At 40.7% G+C, this 5,390-nt stretch overlaps 1 protein-coding gene across 1 annotated transcript in view; it reads right to left on the minus strand.

The window, feature by feature from the left end:
* lingo1 (leucine rich repeat and Ig domain containing 1) overlaps positions 1–5,090 on the minus strand; it is a 145,101-nt gene extending 140,011 nt beyond the window's left edge. The window contains exons 1-2 of the mRNA XM_022756058.1: positions 5,057–5,090; positions 4,706–4,809 (exon numbers count right to left, since the gene is read on the minus strand). The gene's annotated coding sequence lies outside the window, so the exon portion shown is untranslated. The remainder of the gene's footprint in view (positions 1–4,705; positions 4,810–5,056) is intronic.
* Positions 5,091–5,390: the final 300 nt, after the last annotated feature.

The following is a 5,390-nucleotide window of genomic DNA, read 5'->3' on the forward strand; positions in this document are numbered from 1 at the left end:
GAGAGAAAGGAGACTACCTGCATACATAGCACCACAAGAACGGAGCTTAGGGTGGATGAAAATCTGAACTAGTGAATTCATTTTCGCCAAACCAGTGATAACATGAAATATGTCTATCTTCATTAATAATGTAGGACAAGCATTTGCCAATCAGTAACAAATATGTCACCTTGTAACTGTAGCACTCCTCTTTAGCGTGATTCTGAAAATGCTGCAGTGCAGTGGCAAATACCTTCATTTCCCTAAGTTCCCTCACATCTAATCAGTGGCGTCACACATTCTGCACATCACATGGATATCCAAACAAACTGTCCAGTAGTAGGCCAGCCATGGGTTCATTTTAGTGGTAAGAATGAACAGATGAACAAATTAATGCAGATTCATAATCCTCTGGCCCATTTCATCATGAAGAAGAACAAAAAATGTCTGAGTAACATCTGATTTGCACTTCGAATGAATTTTCCATAGAGGCAATGCATCTCAAAGGAAAACTAGGGCACCACAGGAGGCATTTGATATGATTTTGTAGAACAACAGAATGCACAAAAGGTCAGAGAGGGGTGAATCCTTTCCTGAGACTGTAACATATAAGAATCTCTATTGTGTTGGCCTAGTAATGCATCCAACTACAGAAGATAAAAGCCGTTCCTGAATTATTTATACAGTTTCCAATTTATACCATTTAGATTTGCTCCGCCGGCTTGCAAAAACTAGGCAGGGGAAGTGAACAAATATTGCTCTCTCATCCTGCACGAACAACTGCTGAGTAATGTTCTTAACCCCCAACTGCTGCAGACTACAGATGTATTTGACAAATCCCAAATGTTAGGGCATGTGAATGTATGACTGTGGAACAGGGTGCTGTTTCTAGAAGAGAGAACACATGTTAAAATGTGTGGCAGACCTAATAATTGAGCTATTCACTCATCTTTCCTAAATAAAATTTCGGAGATGGAAAGAGAGCTTAGATTTTATTTTTTAATAAAACGAGGATATAATACAGTGCAGATTGATTGAAGATGAATATTATTAGTCTTAGATAACTAAGGGCTGATGAGGGAAATTACAATTACACAATCACTTTATTTAAACATTAATCAGTTTTGAAGAAGAAGAAAAAATCTTTGTGCTCCAGCTGCAATAAAAGAAAGTGAAAGTGGTATTCAAACAAAATATTCAGTTTTTTTATGTTAGCAAATCTTTACCAGGTAAGGTTTTTTTATATTTATTATTCTGCTTTATTTGCTTACAGTTGCACAAATAAGACTGGGGCTATTTAGGCTGACTGTATGTGGAGGAATTCCTCAGGGTTCTGTGCTTGGTCCTTCATTATTGGTCAAAATATGCCTCATTCTGTTATCTCTTCCTAATGGCTGTTGACAATACTGTATATGAATGCCATAGATCAATATCTCCATAAAGAGCCAGCACACAGCTGGCTCATTGCTGAGTCTTTGTTGTGATGGCATTATGTTTGCACTTTAAATAATGTATGAAATTGTGTCATATGCCCAGAGATGCTCAACTTGCAGACTTAACTCATAAGAGCAAACTCAGTAGTGGTGCCTTGTGAATGCTTCATTTCCATAGTGCACGTGTCCAGAATCCCACAATTGTAACAATGTATTTTCAGTATTAAATGTCAGGGTTTAGGAGTGATAAGATCCATACTATAAATAGTTATATCATTTTATTATACATAATAACATGACTGGCTTAGTCCGGTTGATAGAAATAAACTACTTCTTCTGTTCAACATACCTCACCCACTTGAACCCAACCTCTACACAAACCGCTCATCATTGTTTATCTCTAAGAAGCATCTAATTTTGACCTTGTGTTAGAAGGAGAGGAGCTGATTCAACTGTCTGTTTGTGATTATTAGCTGTGAGTTGTAAAAAAAAAAAAAAAGAAAAAGGTATATTCATCTGGATTTTGGATTCATTAGTGGCGATTAGCTAATCTTTGCCAAATGCTTCTGCAGGGTTTTTATCTATTTTAGGTTGTAGATAGCCAATAACCAGGGCTGTTTTAAAAGCGTGTTTAATTGAGCCTAGTTCTAACCATCATTGTGAGAGTTTTGATGGTTTACATTTCCGGATGAAACTGTGTTTTGATTGAGTAAAAGGAAGATGACTGGTAAATCAGTGATCAAAAAAACTAAAAGATAACTAAAAGATTCTTCGCATTACCTATGTGTTGGTGTTTATCCACAGAGTACACTGGGATGAGGAGCGCACATCCATATATCTTCACAATGTGAGTCCACCACTATGGACACCATTAGCTGGAAATTGCTGTAACAAATTTGCCAACTTCATTTCATGCATCATGGTAAATCATGAAACCACATCGGTAATAACCATTATTCGCTATAACAGCCTTGAGAATAATTGCCCTGGAAGTTGAGGAAAAATGAGTTGTTAACTTCTCATTTGGTGATGGGCAGTATCAGTGTTTCCTGGCTGTGGGTGGAGGAGCATTCATGGACACTCTGAGTCACTCCTGGATGCAAATCACCCACTGCATGACAAGCTTTTACTGCAGCCGAGGAGGGTAAAAAATTACTCACTTGCGCTATAACACATCCTCTGTATGTGTGTATGAGTGTGTGATAAGGGAGAATGAGAGGGAAAGAGGGAGGCATCATTTAACAATTACCAAATAAACCAATCAATTACCAGAATACCTCTGGTTGAAAATAGGTTGCATCAGCTCCGAATTTAATAATGATGTATCCTGGGATACCTTCCTGATTCAGTCCTGGTCCGCACTAAAATTTTCATAAAAACTTCACTGAGTAAAGTCAGATCCATGTTGTTTATTTTAAAACCCATAATTCCATACTGATACTGCATCAACACTTTTCATCTTGGCTGTTTCAACTGATACAGGATTAAAACTGTGACAAGATGTGAGACACTGATGAAACCAAACCATTCAGTACACACAGTGCATTTGAGCAAATCTGCCTGCATATGTTTCACAATAATGTGTCATTACCTTTGTCGATATGACTAATCTTTGCGATACAACCAGTTAAAACACGAGCCATTGTGGCTGCACCTGTACTTCAATATGCGACAGTATCAGCCAACTTTACCCTAAGTGCTGGAAAGGAATTATAAATGAAACATAAGCAGAAGGTCTACCCAAGGTGAGGTAATGTGATTTATCTTTTATTATTTTTCCATTCTCCGGTGTTATCATGGTTTATACTCTGAAATGGGAAACGTGATATTGATGTCCTCTACAGGAAATGCAGCCAGGCATGTGTGAGATGCAGGCCCGGGCCTATCTATCACACGTTTTCAATTGGAGATCGTGGATGTGTGTGCTGTAAACTGACCCCATACCAAAAGCACGAGCCTCAGAAGAGGTTTGCTTGCCTAAAAGCCCTTTCTGAGGCTTGTTAGTGCACACTCTCTCCTTCTCTGTCTCTTTTGTCCTCTTGTCTCTGGCTTCCTGTCAATCTTTCATTGCTATGTACTCTCTCCTTTGCTTTGTTCCCACTTCACCTTCCACTAGCAATATCTCTCCTATTCTCTACAGTGCTTTCATTACCAGCTTCCCCTTCTCTCTCTCTCTTGTATTCCAACATCTCCCACTCTCTCCCTTCTAACAACCTCTCTTTACTCCTCTCCCTGTAGAGTTCATAGAGACAAGAGAGAGAGATGAACAGAGAATTAATAACAAGACAGCAGTAAAGATAAAAGGAAAGAAGCTCATTCAGCATGCACAGCCGACCAAAATAGCAACGCCAACTTTGCCTCGTGCCTCCAACTGACAAAGTGAAAAAAAAGTGAAATAAACACAGCATCTTCATCAATATGTGATTAGCATTATATATTCCTAAACATAAAAAATATAACAAATAAACTAAATATATAACAAATGACTTCATCTACATATATTCCTATGATCTGCAAGTCAGCCATTTCAAATCAGTGCCTGATGAACTGTTTTCAAGTGAGAGCTGGTGCCAAAAGGCCGCACAAACCAACATGGTGCCCCCTCCCCACTGAACCCAAGGGTGTCTCTATCACAATATGTGTAGGTATGCAGGATAGCATCCGAAGTCCCACGTTGTCGTATAGCACCTCCAAAATCACACACACTCACATTCTGCACAAATTCCCATGTTCTCACGCCCCCCCCCCCTCCCTCCCTCCCGTGTTGTGAACAGAAGGCAGCACACACATGTAAATATACACATGTATGTTAAAATCTGCACACCCACATATCAGAATTTAACTCCTTATTATGACACAAAAAAAACAAAAACAAAAAAAGAAACTAATGCTATCACTGTCAGGTAGACCACGCAAAGTTGTCTCTAAGGGACGTGAGCTGAAAATAACAGCAGATCAATAGCAAGTACCAAGTGGAGCATTTTTCCCTCCAGCCTCTGACAGCATGAGCAACACTGCTGGTGTCGGCACACATTTCTGTTCCCTGCTTCTTTCCCCACACTCTCTCTCATGCTCCCCAGCCAGCCCATCCTCATTTTCTCCCTCTCTCCGCGTCCTAAATAGCTTGCTCTGCTTCATTTAACTGCTCCCCTATTCCATAATGTGTACTGCTTGCACCTGTCAATATGTTATGAGAAGTAAATCAGGCAGGAAGTGCTCGAAAAGGAGACGGATATACAGAAAGAGAGTGAGAGGCAGAGAGGGAGAAGGAGACAGGAGAGAGATATCCTTACCAGAGCTGTAACGAAGGGAATCCAGAAATTGCTTGCTTCATTCCACGGAGGCTGCTCATTAAATCCAAGATACTGGGGAAAGGATTGACGATTCCATCGAGATGCTGCCCCGAGAGGAGGAAAATGAGATTCTTTAATGGGAGGATTTTGGAGTGTTGTTAAAAAATGTGATAAATATGCATAAGGAGAAGGATCTGATATCCAAGTCCAGAGCACTTCATGAGTCCTTCCCGTCAGCTGCGAAGCCACGCGTGCACAGACACTGACACATGCGGTTCACACAGCAAGCCACACACATATACACACACTCACACACAGAGAGAGTGAGGGTGTATCCTCTGTTAGTCTCACCTAGGCTGAAAGATTGAGGGAGAGCAGAGGAGGGATGGAGACAGAGAGAAAGAGAGACACAGCGGAAGGGAGGGGATCTGGAGACGGGCAAGGTGGAGGGAGGAGCCGCAGTATGTGATGAGAGATTGGGAGAGGGGAGGAGGGGAGGAGAGTCTCTCTCCATCCCTCCTTATTTCTCCCTCAATCTGAACTGCAGTATGATCTGCACAAACGTAGCAGTGGGAGCTAATGAAATTATTTTTACCATATCTTCATCTGGAAAAGACTGCGGGTGATGTTGAGCAGCCAAATACAGGGATGAAAGCAGAAACCGCGCAACCCGTTACAATCTGAT

The sequence above is a fragment of the Seriola dumerili genome, unplaced genomic scaffold, assembly GCF_002260705.1.
Source record: "Seriola dumerili isolate Sdu_G_001 unplaced genomic scaffold, Sdu_1.0 BDQW01000242.1, whole genome shotgun sequence".
Taxonomy (NCBI): Eukaryota; Metazoa; Chordata; class Actinopteri; order Carangiformes; family Carangidae; genus Seriola; species Seriola dumerili.